The following is a 16,346-nucleotide window of genomic DNA, read 5'->3' as shown; positions in this document are numbered from 1 at the left end:
GGGGGCTTCTCCTCCTTCCCTTTTTTTTGTATTATGTTTTTATTTCTTTTCTTTAATTTATTTTCTTTAACTGTTTTAATTCAATTTAGGGCATTTAAGTATTTGATAAATTTGTGTTTTCTTTACTATAATTACCTCTGTGATATTCGGCACAACCCGAACATTTTTGTTTCGATGTTTGAAAACTATTGATGTTTGACAATATTTAAATTTTGAATTTGAAAAGTTTCGAACCCACGCGAGATTCAACAATGACGGAGGTGACGTGGCATATTTAGCAGAGGTTACTGTAGCTTAATTATCCGGGCGTCACATCGGCCCTCTACTGCACCTGCCTTTAGATGTATGATACGTGGGCCAGCCACCCCCTGGGGCCATGTGTCATTCACCCAAAGGCAGTTCCTCACAGTGAATATCCATTGGTCAAATTATTACGTGCTGCTCCTCACAGTGAAGTGACAAGACCCTGCGCCGGAGATGACACTTGAGTATAGGCACCGTGTTTGGCATACCATAGTCAGCCTCACCGTCTGCAGTCACTATCTTCATGGCTGTGGAGCTAGCCTGCTTACAACTAGCCCTGTTCGACATAATTTCCCGTGCGTAGATGCCCGTGCATTGCATGGAACACCAAGATTGGGGGTGGACGGCTCCGGCAGCGGCCATCGCGCCAGATTTTTCCATGGCCTTCTACTCCTAGATGTGGTGGGGAGGAGATGAGGCTGATTGTGAGAGACAAGGAGTTGTTTGTAAATAGGGAACAAGTGCGGGCATCTTTTTGCAAAAATGGAGAAGCTTGGTTTGTATGTGTCAGATCTAGATCCGACGGCTATTGGTTAAAGATGGGAGGCACAACATCATCACCAACTTAGGACCTGTTTGATTCACAGGATTTTGAAAACGCATGAATAGGACACGACAATATTACAAGTTTCAAACTGATATTACAAATGTTAGGAGTGATGCTGCACCTACGAAGAGGGAATTACTAGGAAGTTTACGTAAGAACTTTCGTTACTTTAGGTGGATGCAGCATTATCGTACAAACTAAAATCCACCGCCCTGACAAGTCACTAATGGGCAAATAAGTTTTCGAGTCTCTGGCCACTTGATGTTTCAAAAACAAATTCAGCTTCTGCGGAGAAATGAGCTCCACCGTGTACCCGCGCGGGTGTGGCTGGGCACGAAGCATGAGTACGTGCACGGTGCACCTATTCTCTTCTTGTATACGTACACCACCTGCGTGGGGTTGTGTGAGAGAGATACAAACCTAGAGAGATATAGTGTGGGTTCTTGAGAGTTTTTTTGTGGGGGAGGGGGGTCAATCAAAAAATTTAAGATATGCAATGTGTGTGAAATAGAGTCCTGGATATAACATATATATAGAGGGGGCGGTCCACGAGAAGAGAGTGGAGGTATCATCGGCTTGAGGTGTCCATAGAATCGAAGAGAGGGATGATGTGTGTGTGTGTGTGTGCGCGAGTGATCGATAAAGAGTGCCATCGAATTTGTGTGTGCCCACGTCAAAGATATAGAGTGGCTGGCCTACTAGAACGTGAGATGGGACATGTGCAGTTTGTCTCTATGGCATGGCTACCTACCTGCAGCGCTCGACTATCGGTGTGTGGTGGGGGAATAGGGAGGCCCAATTAACTATAGAGGTACAATGGCTGGTATATGTGTGGAGGAGGAGAGAGGCCTACCTCATGTATTAAGGAGATCGATCTGCCTCATGTATTAAGGGAGATTGATCGGCATCCATGCATATGTGCAGGAGATGAATAAGGTTGGGAGAGAGACAGAGCTAGAGTGCTGGAGGGGGTGGTAGTGGAGTTGCTTCTAACAAATGGTGGGATAGGCTTGCTAGACAAACGGAGGGCACGCTCGCAATATCAATAAGAGAGGAGATGGCTGCTTGTTGTCTATGCACGTGCGTGTGAGAGACGGGTTAGGAGGCATGCACAAATGATGAGGGGGGGACGATATGGCTGTGGTAAGCAGACATAACTACATAGGAAGATCAATCGCCCTTTGTAAGAGAAAGGAGAGACATAACTTGTGAGGTACATCAATCGATGGGGGGTAGTTAAAGTTGATCTAGGTATATGTTGGGAGATCGATCGGTATACATGCATGTGTGTGTTAGAAGCAAATGAGGCACGAGGAGAAGTATAGAGAGAGAGGGATGCATGTAGGAGGTGGTACAAGAGGCATACTATATCGAAGGGGAGGAGTGTGCGAGTACGAGAACGATGAAAAGAGTGGTGGGAGTGAGGCATGGACGGTGACAAGAGAAGAGGGGAAGCTTGTGTTTGTGCTAGGCACACCTGGCTAGAGAGGCATATCGATCGATGTGTGTCGTAAAGAAGGAGTTGGGGGCCTACACACCGTGGGTGAACGACCTAAAGTGAAAAGATGAATTTGTGCGATGGAGCTAGAGAATGCCGAGGGAGGGTGAGAGGGATGCGGGCGTGTGCATGCACAAGAGAAAGTTAGCGCTAGCTACAAAGATAAGAGGGTTGTGTGGGTGTAAAAGACGAATAGAGATCATATATACTTCATTATAAAAAGCGAGTTCAGATATTTGAAGAATTTATCATAGTGTTTCAAACCGACGGATGTGTGAATATATATAACGGTGACACACATGGTGTGGTTATGAACATGGTATACTACATTTAATATATTTTATCTCTACTCTTATAAAAAAACGGAGTTGTTGATGATGGTGTGCCTGCCATACTACATTATAGGCCATCTGATTTATATCTGGCGGATAGCAAGGAAACTATGATGGTTGAAGTTGGCAACAATCATGATTGTAGATTCTTATTGAAATAGAGAAACGAATTCAAATTTAGTTCTAATTGCACCAGTAGTATAGACATTTGGAATGAACTAAAATGTTGGTATGAGTAGGTTACATGCATTATACAACAAGCAAAAAAAATTAATCGGACATAACATGGATTCATACTCCCTCCTTCCATCTATATAGGGCGTAATGAGATTTCTAAGACCGCCTTTGACTATTGAAAAGATTAATAGTACATGACATGCACAATGTGAAAATTATACCATTGAAAGAACCTTTCACAGACGAATTTAATGGTGTGCTTTGTGTAAGTTGCATGTCATATATCATTGCTCTAATATTTGGTCAAAGTTAGCATCGAAAAACGCATTAGGCCCTATATAGATGGAAGGAGGGAGTAGCTTTGAATAGCATTTGTATAGTAAAACGGGGCAAGACTCTCTCTTTGTGTGGTGTGAATAGTTTTATTTTTTCGTTTTCTTTTTAGTTGAGGGAAGTGCGAATTGATTTGGTACGTACAAGTACAATATTACTACACGTTAGGCTTGTCCCTAAAATTAAACCCGCGTCTTGTTATATCCCAAAAATTCGGATATCGTGCTCCCAAAACTGGCGCCTTCACAACCCGCGCCTTGCTATCCCGAAATTACAACGCGCGCGAAAACTCCCTCCAGCTGCCAAATCCCTACACGCCAAATCCCCCTTCTAACCCTGAGCCGAAAGGGCCGCTAGTTCAAATCGGTGGGGGGTACTTTTGTAACACACCCTACATTTTGGACAAGCGCGTTCCTTAGTCATGCTTCACCCCCTCCCATCGCCCCCTTTTCGCCATTCGAAATCCCAGGCCGCCATAACCTCTCTGCTCCAGCCGCGAAACCCCACCCTCCTCCGTTCGCCACGTCACCGCTGCCCAGCCGGAGCCTCTTCCCTGACGACGTCGTCCACTGCAACAGCTCGATGTCCCTCGTCCACCTCCCCGGATGAGGATCCGTCATCCATCTCGCCATCCCGCCAGTGCAGCCACCCCATCCTCCACCTCCAAGGACCTGCTCCGATGATTGCCTCGTCTATCGCGGCTGCTCCATCCCCACAGCGCCGCCTTAAGCTGCTCCACCGGAACTGCAGCATCCTCACTGACTCCTCGAACGAAGCCGAGGCCTACTCGGCGCCATCAAAGAGGTTGTACACTCATCGCATCACACCTTCTCCTTAACTCGACCTCCCGACGCCGACGGTGCTCCATCCCACACCCCCATGGAGCGGCTACCTTGAAGCCAGCGCCACGGGCGACATCTCCATGGTGGCTCTCCCCCAGTGCGAGGCCACTTTGGCGGCGGCGTCCATACCAGCCGGGTCTACTGCTGCTGCTCCGGCTCTCGCTCGATTGCTCGCTCGCCCAGCTGCTGCTGCTCTCCCCCTCGCTCGTGCTGCTGCTCTACTCCGATTAAGCCACACTTCAGTACTGAATTGACTTTTGGGTCAGTCGATTTTCAGGGGTTGGGGGGCTCGCCAGAGTTAAGGAAGAACCACCCACAGAGGGAACGGGGGCTCGCCGGAGAGGTACCCCACTATCTATCTTAGGGTTCAGGGTGGGGGACAGGGGGCCTAGAGGGCTAGCCGGGGCGGCGGTGGCGAGTTGTTTCGGGGCGGCGAGGCAGCGCTGGGGCCGGCGGTTCGGCCGGTGGTGGATGGCGGCTCGGGGGGGGTGCAGGTTGAAGATGAACTGCAGGCCCCCCTAAACTACATGTCAAGTGCCTCTCTGCTACCATTGCATTCAGTTTCGACAGTAGCATTCAGATTCCACAGTAAATTTCAGTTTCAACAGTTAAGTTCAGAGTCAACAATTTTTACCTCATCCGTTGTAGTCAGGTGGTTTTTGGTGATGTTAATTTTACATCCATTTTACATCATCTATTGGAGATGCTATTAGAATCCCACTTGAGATTGACGATGTCTGTCTTGTGCTGCTTCAGCCTTGACGTCTTACAGCTCACCGGAGCTGCTCCAACGACAGAACGATCCATCACAATAGAGCAGTGCCCTGGACGCCGTCTATAGATTCCTCAGATCTTCCTCCACACCTTCGTCAGCCACCTCTGCCTCAACTGCTTCAGCGACCAACCGAATGATGCTGAGGTCGACACGGCTACGACAAAGAGGTTATACACTTGTTGCATCACTTATTACTATACATTCACGTCGATCCATTAGGGCTATTTTGGTTCAACGGAAATACATCGATCCACTAGTTGTTACCATCACTCTAAATTTCTACATGCTCTCCTTACATAATCTCACCATATTTTTTTCGTATGCATGTCAGATATTGTACACAGTCATGCTGAACATGTACATAAAAAGAGAAGAGTTTTGCGCGACAATACAATGTATTGCAGACATCGCTCCATGGTGGGTTCAATGGCAAACCCTCCCCACCCCTCTCCAGATTGTAATCCAGAGGAAGATATTTGTTCCGAGGCGGATTCGGATGCCGCTAACCACTCCTATTTACCCCCCAAGGTGTTTGCTCTACCTTGGCATGATGATGTTAGCCATACCATGCATACGTTGCCTTGTAGTGCCTACTTTTGACATCATATATGTTATCTCCTTAGCTTAAACATGTTCTGTAATGCCACATGTTTAGTTTCTATATCATATATGGGAATTATGCAGTCTCATGTCTTTTAGCCAGCCATAATATATGTGAAATGTGCAATGCCATCCTGTTTAACCAGGCATCATATATTTTAATGATATCTTGCCCATCCTTTTCTTCATTACATTTCCATTTGTTGACAACGTTTGTACATTAAACTACTCTTCCTGTGAATCAGCCATTTGGGTGGGAGATGGAAAAATCTGGAGTGAAAACAAGGCCTTCAGAGCAGACAGTGCTACCTGTCAAAGCAGATCTCTTGTTGGGTCCCGATAGCTCCTCAGAGATGGATTCAGAGACACATGACCAGTCCTATTCCCCCACTGAGGTGTATGCTCTAACTTGGCACGGTTATACTGCTCATATCATGCATACGGTGTCTTGCATTGCATAGTTTAGACATCATATACACAATATTCAACACCATGTTCTTAGTTCAGACATCATATTGAATGCCCTCTGTTTAGCATATAAATCACATATGTGAATTAAATGATGCGATCCTAATTACTTAGATAACATGTAGGTGAATTATGTCATGCGATCCTATTTAGTTATTCATCATATCTTTGAATTATGTTATGCTATGCTATCCAGTTTTGATAGACATCATATATGTGAAATTATGTCATGCTATCCGTTTTAGTTAAACAATATACATGTCAACTATTTCATGCCCTCTTTTTTCCACACTATCTATTGCATCTGTCTCTCATACAATGTATGTACATTCAACTATGTTTCCTGTTCATCAGCCATTTGAATTGGAGCGGGTGATGCCAGTATCTAGCAGACTAAAAACACGGTCTTCAAAAAAAAACAGTGCTACCTCTTGGTGGAGATAGCACCCCGGTTGTACATGCACAAGAACCATCCCTACCACATATAACCCAAACTCTCGCAGATTGTACCCCTACTACGATGGACAGAGAACCAGCTTCACCCAATCTAACCCAAACCCCAGCCGATAGTAACCCAGTTCCTATTGACACAGCACCATCTCCACCACAGAGCTCCCAAACAAGAGCAGTTAGTAAGGCAACTCCAGTGCCCAAAGGGCCAGTACTATCACGGCGAACCCCAACTCCACCAGTTAGTACGCCTATTCCTGTGGAGGAAGCACAACCAGCTAGTCGTAGTTTAGCATCTATCGCATTTGATGTTGTTAAATCATATGTGCATATCTTCCCATCTTGGAAATATTATACTGAAGATGAAGGAAAATGACAGTTGCAGGTGTTTGTCCAGGAGTTATGTGTAAGTAATGTTATTCATGGCAATTACTTTGCTTTGTTACATACATCCTACCTCCATGATGGTTATAATACAGCAAATTTTCCCATTTTTCTCTATAGAGAAGGACCGATTTGGAAACTCAGGATGAGGTAACATGTGCTAATACCTCTGCTATCTTCAAGAATGATTAGTGGCAGTATCATAATTACCTGAAGAAACGTACTTCACCAGCAAAGAAACTCATCAAATTCCCTTACATTCTCCTGAGACACATTTACTGGACGATAACTGGGAACACCTTGTTCTGTACTGGTCCTGAACCAAGAATGTGGTAAGGTCTATGAGCTCATTTCCTATTTTTAAGTATTATATTCTTGCGTCTTACTGTACTCTGTTCATGTAGAACAAGTGCCTAAACCTGAAGAACAACTGTTATAATTTAAGATTCCATTGCTACCATAGGACATAGATATATGTTTATTTGATGATTTTATTATGTACTAGTACTTGGCAATAGAAGACTTGGTAGTTTAATCCTGTCCACCTTACTAATGAACTGGTTCACCGAAATGAGTTTCATATACTAGTACATGCCAAACTTGTTATGTGTCTGCTTGTTTCTTCTTTTAGAATGCTGACAGAATATTGGGGAAGAGTGCCTTATTAAGCAACGGTAAAGGAAGTAATACAGATAAGGTTCAGGATAGTGACACATCCTGTCTTGGTTTAGTGTTGGAGTTACGGGCCACTACCGCTTGCACAAGCTATTCAAACTCACTGTCTAAATCAGTTCGGTTTCTTGAGTCTGAACTACAAGCTGAAAGACATCGTTCAGTTGTGCTGCGATAAGAAGAGGAAGGACTACGGAAGTCCCTGGAGCATTCAGATGCATACTTTCTGGTGCAACAGCAAGCGTTGGAGGATTTTAGCACCAAATAGGACAAAGCTAACCAGCTTTCTAAGCTTATTGCCAGCATGGTGGATACCCAGGATAACGTTTCTTGAGCTGTTCTGAAGTTGTTTCAGTTATGCTCTTGTTTTGCTACCGCGTTTATTTGCACTGGTGGCCAATTTTGACGGCCAGTGTATATGATATGCTGCTTTGTTCCCTATATTTGCACTGGTGGCGAACTTTGATGCCCAGTGGATGTAATATGTGTAATAGCTGTGATAGCCTAGAGTTAGTTTCTTGCTTATTTATTTCCTTGTTGTCTTGTTTATTTGTTTGCTTGTAGTCATCGCAGTTCTTTTTCCGCGGTTAACTAGTGGCTGCAATAACCTATTTTTTAAAACTAGGCCACAATAACCATGGGCTAATATTTACTGTAGTGACACTGGGCCTCCTACGGGCCATAGAAACAGTGGGCCTTCTATGGGCCGTAGAAATAGTAGGCCTTCTACGGGTCATAGAAACAATGGGCCTTCTACGGGCCGTATCATCAATGGGCCTTATACGGGCCGTATGATCGATTGGCCAAACATGGGCCAATAACAGGCTACATTATGGCCGTAAACGGGCTAGAGTTGGAATCGTCCATTCATGGCCCGACCGTAACGGGCCATCGTTAATAGGTCGTATTTGATGACGCTATGAAAACGGCCCAACGTATTAACAGACCACAAATGGGCCGACTGTAACCACGGGCTGAATTTGGCCCACTAGCAGAAAATGACAGTAACGGGCCGTAAGTAAACGAATGCTGGAAATGAGCCCAAGAATAAATGGGCTCTGAGAAGGCCGAAAGATAACATGGGCTGGAAACGGCCCAACGGAATAACGGGCCGTTAATGGGTATAAAGTGATACATTGTTCATTACGGGCCAGTTTCACCACGGGCCGTTAATAGGCCAAGAGTTACATAGGGCCTCATATGGGCCGAAAGACGTCATGGGCCATACATGGGCCAGAAGTGAAAATGGGCTGGAATCATATTGGATGGCCCAGATGATGCTACTAGGCCTAATTCGGATAGGGCGTAACGGGCCTTGGGTTAGCGGGTTGTAAATGGGTTATATGCGAACAGGCCGTTAACAGGCTTTCCATGGGCCGGCCCGCCACCTTTTGACCAAGTCAAACGGGCCGGCCTTTTCACAGGAATGGGCCTCTGTTGGGCCGTGCCATGTGTCGACGTATCATAGGTGCCTTATGTCCAATGAGTGGATGACATCTGTCCCAACGATGAGCCGACACATGTTTCCTCCAGCCAATGATGATTTTACATGTGGAAAGTCCCCATTGGTCGGGGCTGTTAACGGGTTATCGGATCCAAAACCCGACCCGATAGCTTAACGGCATTCCGTTACAGTAGATGCCACGTGTCAGTCACCCTTGACGAAAGCACTTCTGTGACGCGCGATTTATCGTCATGGAAGTGGACACTTCCGTGATGATAATTTTGGTAATGTCATGGAACACTTCTATGACAGCACAGGTATGACTATCTTGATTCCGTCATAAATTTTTCATGGATGTACATGCATGACAAAAAACACGACCTACTGTGACAAACACGTATCATCACGGAAGTGTATTTTTTTGTAGTGTCCATCGACCCAATCGCAGGTTTATCTAAGTTGTTACAGCTAGTGGTGCGCCGGACTTGTCTAATGATACGTCTCCATTGTATCTACTTTTCCAAACACTTTTGCCCTTGTTTTCAACTCTAACTTGCATGATTTGAATGGAACTAGCCCGGACTGACACTGTTTTCAGCAGAATTACCATGGTGTCATTTATGTGTAGAAACCAACGTTCTCGGAATGACCTGAAACTTCACGAAGCAACTTTTTCGAAAATATAAAAAATGCCTGCAAAAGATGAAGGCCAGGGCGCCCACCACCTGTCCACGAGGGTGGGGGCGCTCCTGCCCCCCTAGGGCGCGCCCCCTACCTCGTGGGCCCCCTGGTGCCTCTTCGACTCCAACTCCAACTCTATATATTGTGTTTCAAGGAGAAAAAAATCAGGGAGAAGAAATCATTGCGTTTTACGATACGGAGCTGCCGCCAAGCCCTAAAACCTCTCGGGAGGGCTGATCTGGAGTCCGTTCGGGGCTCCAGAGAGGGGAATCCGTCGCCATCGTCATCATCAACCATCCTCCATCACTAATTTCATGATGCTCACCGTCGTACATGAGTAATTCCATCGTAGGCTTGCTGGACGGTGACGGGTTGGATGGGATCTATCATGTAATCAAGTTAGTTTTGTTAGGGTTTGATCCCTAGTATCCACTATGTTCTAAGATTTATGTTGCTATGACTTTGCTATGCTTAATGCTTGTCACTAGGGCCCGAGTGCCATGATTTCAGATCTGAACCTATTATGTTTTCATCAATATATGAGTGTTCTTGATCCTATCTTGCAAGTCTATAGTCACCTATTATGTGTTATGATCCGTTAACCCCGAAGTGACAATAATCGGGATACTTACCGGTGATGACCGTAGTTTGAGGAGTTCATGTATTCACTATGTGTTAATGCTTTGTTCTGGTTCTCTATTAAAAGGAGGCCTTAATATCCCTTAGTTTTCGTAAGGACCCCGCTGCCACGGGAGGGTAGGACAAAAGATGTCATGCAAGTTCTTTTCCATAAGCATGTATGACTATGTTCAGAATACATGCCTACATTATATCAATGAACTGGAGCTAGTTCTGTGTCACCCTAGGTTATGAATGTTAATGATGAACCGCATCCGACATAATTCTCCATCACTGATCCATTGCCTACGAGTTTTCCCTATATTGTTCTTCGCTTATTTACTTTCCCGTTGCTATTGCTATCATCACTACAAAATACCAAAAACATTACTTTTACTACTTTTATCCTTTGCTACCGTTACCACTACTATCATATTACCTTGCTACTAAACACTTTGTTGCAGATATTAAGTTTCCAGGTGTGGGTGAATTGACAACCCGGCTGCTAATACTTGAGAATATTCTTTGGCTCCCCTTGTGTCGAATCAATAAATTTGGGTTGAATACTGTAACGCCCACGATGCGTCTATATCTCCCACGTGTTGAAGCACGACTTAGAGGCATAACCGCATTGTAAGCAATGTCGCAAGTGAGGTAATCTTCACACAACCCATGTAATACAATAAGGGAAAAGGTACATAGTTGGCTTACAATCGCCACTTCACATAATTACATGAATAAAGCATTACATCATCCAAATACAATCAAGGTCCGACTACGGAACTCAAAATAAAAGAAGACTACCCCAAATGCTACACAGATCCCTTATCATCCCAACTGGGCTCCACTACTGATCGACTGAAAGGAAACAACACAAAGGACAAGATCTTCATTGAGCTCCTCCTTGAGCTTGGTTGCGTCACCTGCTCGGTAACATCGGCACCTGCAAACTAGTTTTTGGAAGTATCTGTGAGTCACGGGGACTCAGCAATCTTACACCCTCGTGATCAAGACTATTTAACCTTATAGGTAGGGTAAAGGTATGAGGTGGAGCTGCAGCAAGAACTAGCATATATGGTGGCTAACATACGCAAATGAGAGCGAGAAGAGAAGGCAAAGGCACGATCGATGAGCTATGATCAAGAAGTGATCCTAGAACAACCTACATTCAAGCATAACTCCAACACCGTGTTCACTTCCCGGACTCCGCCGGAAAGAGACCATCACGGCTACACACGCGGTTGATGCATTTTAATTTAAGATAAGTTTCAGGTTTTCTACAACCGGACATTAACAAATTCCCATCTGCCCATAACCGCAGGCACGACTTTCGAAAGTTCAATCCCTGTAGGGGTGTCCCAACTTAGCCCATCACAAGCTCTCATGGTCAACGAAGGATATTCCTTCTCCCAAGACAATCCGATCAAACTCGGCATCCCCGTTACAAGACATCCTCGACAATGGTAAAACAAGTCCAGCAAAGCCGCCCGAATGTGCCGACAAATCCCGATAGGAGCTGCACATATATCGTTCTCAGGGCACACTCAGATGAGACTAGCTACGAGTAAAACCAACCCTCAAGTTCCCCCGAGGTGGCCCCGCAAGCAGCTCAGTTCGGACCAACACTCAAAGGAGCACTGGCCCAGGGGGGTTAAAATAAAGATGACCCTCAGGAGCGTGACTCCCAAGGGAAAAGTAGGTGGTGGTGAGGCAAATGGTAAAACCAAGGTTGGGCCTTGCTGGAGAAGTTTTATTCAAAGCGAATTGCCAAGGGGTTCCCATTATAACCCAAACATGTAAGGAACGCAAAATCCGGGAACATAACACCGATATGACGGAAACTAGGGCAGCAAGAGTGGAACAAAACACCAGGCATAAGGCCGAGCCTTCCACCCTTTACCAAGTATATAGATGCATTAATTAAATAAGAGATATTGTGATATCCCAACAAAATATCCATGTTCCAACGAGGAACAACTCCAATCTTCACCTGCAACTAACAACGCTATAAGAGGGGCTGAGCAAAGCGGTAGCATAGCCAAACAACGGTTTGCTAGGACAAGGTGGGTTAGAGGCTTGGCTTAGCAATATGGGAGGCATGACAAGCAAGTGGTAGGTATCGCAGCATAGGCATAGCAAAAGAGCGAGCAACTAGCAAGCAAAGATAGAAATGATTTCGAGGGTATGGTCATCTTGCCTGAAATCCCGCAAGGAAGAAGAACGAGTCCATGAAGAAGACAACCGGACATAGTCGAACAGTTCCTCACAAACGCGACGTTATCGGAACCAACCGGAAGAAGCAACACCGGAAAGAAGCACAAAACATAGTAAACAACCAACCCATGAACATGGCATGATATGCGGGATGCGGTGCATATGCATGATTTGGAAAGGAATGATTGAACTTTGCCTCAACTTGGAATTCCAAGAGTGCCACTGGAAAGGTGAGTTGATTTCAATCGAAATTGATATAAAGATCACCAGAAACGGTTGCACGGTTTGGAAATGGCAAGCAAAACAAATATGGCACCGGTCTGCGATAATCAGCATGAAGCCATCTAAATACATCAAGAACTACGTGCTAGAGCACTCCAACATAGCAACAAAATACATGGCAGGGATCCACACATGATGCTTGACAAAAGATGAACACTGAGCTACGGCTAGTTCGCTCAATAACAGGTTCAAACAAGCATGGAAAAAGTGCAAAAGATAACAGGTTTCAGACTATGTCCGTTTAGAGCACAATATCATGCTACAGGTACATATCATGGCAAAGCAAGGCACGACATGAAGCTACTCAAAGCATACAACAAAAGTCCCTTAGTGACAATGAGCCAAAAGGGATCAGAAAATACAATTGCAAGCATGTGAACATAGCAAAAACATAAACAGATTCAGACTTAGTGAAAAACTGGAGCATGCAAAACAGATATCAAGTAGGCATGTTTATGAGCTCGATGCACTCACTACAAAGCATGGCATGATAATCTAAGCATACACCCAGCAAGTAGGCATGGCATAGAAGCTAGACATGGCAAGAACAACAACATAGCATGCACGGATCAACAACAACAAGCTTGGCAAAATCGCTAAACATGTTAACAATCTGCCAGGAACATTTTATAGCAAAAGTAGAGCTCGATTGACTCAAGCTAGGGTGCTCCATAATATCAAACAAAGACAGGGATGGATAGAGCACAACAATATCTACAAAACATCCTTACCGATCATGCTCAAAAGAGGCACATATCACTAGGAAACAACATGAACATATGGCATAAAAATAATGGCAAGGCAAGGACTTAGTGAAATTCTAAGCCCCTGAAATCAGCATCATTGAGTAAGCTACTTTGCATGCTTGTGCTAGTCACCACAAAGATCACACAAATACATGGCATACACCCCTGTAAAGATGGCATGGCATATAACAACACACATGTAGAGCTCAAGATCATAACATGCACACATTAATCATGGCAAAAATGACAAAAGTGCATTTGCCGAAACAGATCTGAAACTATCCTCACATAGCCCTCTTCCAACAGCATTTCGGGCATCAAGATGAGCTCAAATGAAAATGATGCAATGAGATGAAATGATGTACTCGTCGAGGCGAACATTTTGATATGCTACACGCACGAATCGGAGCAACGGTGATGAAGTTATGATGCGATGAATATGTATAAAAATTACTGGGACTTCGTCAAAAATCAGACCTCTCCGAGAAAGTCAACCCGGGACAGAGATGTGCGGATGGAGGGATCCGGATTTGGACAGAGGCCGTGTTTGGATGGACGAGTGGGTGGATCTGATCCCACTCGGACCAGATCTGACCGGAGAAACTCCGGCGAGGGGCGGCCCTTTCGGCGATGACCGGCGACGGGCTCCGGCGAGCACCGGCCAGAGGTGGCGCCGCGGGGAGGATCGGTGGCGGAGGGCACGGCAGGGGCGCGGAAGGCGGCCGACGAGCCACTGTCGCCTGTGGCGAGCACGAAGGGGCGGCGAGGTGGCCGTGGGCGGCGCCGGCGAGCCCATCGCGGCGGAGCTTGGCAATGGCGGCAAAGGCGTGGTGCGGGGAGGCGCAAGGAGGCGGCGTACGGGCAGGCGGCGGCGCGAGATCTGCCCCGGTTCGGCCCCGCGTGGGCCGGATCTGGGTCGGCGGGCTTCGGCGGCGGGGAGGAGAGAGGAGGTCCGGCGGGATGACGTGTCGCACCCAGATTGGTCTGGCGCGGCGGTGCGGACATGTCCGGCGCGGGGATGTTTTGTCCGGTGGCGCGAGGTAGAGGAAGGCTAGGGTTAGACCGTGAATTTTGGAGGGGATCACATATATATAGGTAGAGGGAGTGTAGTGACCAGACCTCAAACGGTCCAATCTCTGTCCTCCGATGTCATCCCTGGAGTGTCTCAATAGAGAACTTATTACAATAAATATGGCTTAAGGCCATCTAATAACGATAACAGCGGAAGGCTTGGAAGCTAAGTGAGTCCATCAACTCCAACGGCATCACTGAGTATAGAACCACGACCTAAAACTCCTTAATCATCGTCTGAAAAGTCTACAACATTAACGTTGCAGCCCAAAATGGGTCAGCACATGGAATATGCTGGCAATGTAACACATAGAGAGTAATGGAATGAAACAGCTATTCTATATGCATATTTGGCTGGTGGAAAGCTCTATGGTTACAGTTTTGCGTAAAGCCAATTTTTCCCTACTGCAAAGGAATAAATTTATTTAACTATCATGGTGGTTGTTAAACATTGAGAATGGTTGACAGCATTCTCAATCCCAATTAAGCATCATCATTAAACAAACCGATCAAAATTAATTTTTATAGTAACATGTTGAGATTCACATGATAATCCAGGTACTAGATACTCAAGATGTCCATAACCGGGGACACGGCTAACCATGATTAGTTTATACACTCTGCAGAGGTTTGCGCACTTTTCCCCACAAGACTCGATCTCCTCCATTGGATTTCTCGCACTGCATGGTGTTTGAGAAACGGATGACCGAGACATAGTCTTTCAGAAGCGCTAGCACCTTACGATGGGTAGACCGTACCACCTACATCCCCTACATCTGCTAGTCTACCACTGTAAGAGTTCGCACGACTTAGTCAACTATGCTAGAGCCCATAATAGCTTGTGGCTGCGCACGGAAGTTTCTAGCATGAATAATCTCATGATCCCTTTGAGCCTGGGTGGCGGTCCATAAAGAAAAACATGCAATCCTGGAATACCCAGGTACCTCAATCCACCCAGATGTGTGTTTAAGTTGCCACCTTAAATAAACCATTAATTAACAATCTCACATCTGTTATGGATACACTCACCCAATCCACGTCTACTAGCATAGCATGGCATAATAAGCAAACGTAGAAGTAACTCCCAAAGGTTTGATAATAAATAGGTAATAGGTACTACCTCAACTACTTCCCAAACCCACAATTTAATTAGATCCTAATCATGCAATGTGTAAGGATTGATCTAATGCAATAAAATTGGGTAGAGGGAAAAACATGATCAAAGTGTTACTTGCCTTGCTGATGATCTGGGAAACCTAGCGATTCGAAGTAGCAAGCGGCGCACTCCAGGTAATCTATCGCAAACGAACAAACATACAATAAGTACTCACTAATGCACATGTAAAACTCAAATAAGAGATCTAACCAGAAAGTTCAACTTAAGAACTCTGGTTGGCAAAAGAGTCAAATCGAACGAAGCAACGAAAGACAAAAGACAAAAGAAACAGGCTTTGTTTACTATTCTAGATCTAAGGCAATTTTTACAGTGGCAAAAACTTGTTTAAGTTGGTTAAACGGAAAGAGGGTTTCGAAACGAAACTCCAGGCGCTTGCATCACCTGATTCCGATAAACGAGCGAAAAGTTAGACTAAAACGAAAATCGGATCAGAAATCACGATCAGAAAAATCGCGGATTTAATCCGAGAAAAAGAAAAACGATGAACAGTTTAACGAACGAACGTTCGTTAACTGAATCTAAACGAAGAACTCGTTCATTAAAACGAACGAACGAGCGAACGCTCACTAATTAGCCTAAACCGGAAAAAACCAATCTAAAGAAAAAAATGAAACTAAAAAACGAACGAAAACCGGCGAAAACCGAACGAAAACCGGCGGGTCAACCTCGGCGACTCGGTGGCGAGACGGGCAGCGGCGGCTCCGGCGAGGCGGCGGCATTGGCGGCGGCGGG

This window comes from Triticum aestivum, chromosome 2A, assembly GCF_018294505.1.
Source record: "Triticum aestivum cultivar Chinese Spring chromosome 2A, IWGSC CS RefSeq v2.1, whole genome shotgun sequence".
NCBI classification, from domain to species: domain Eukaryota; kingdom Viridiplantae; phylum Streptophyta; class Magnoliopsida; order Poales; family Poaceae; genus Triticum; species Triticum aestivum.
Note: the sequence above shows the minus strand (reverse complement) of the source record.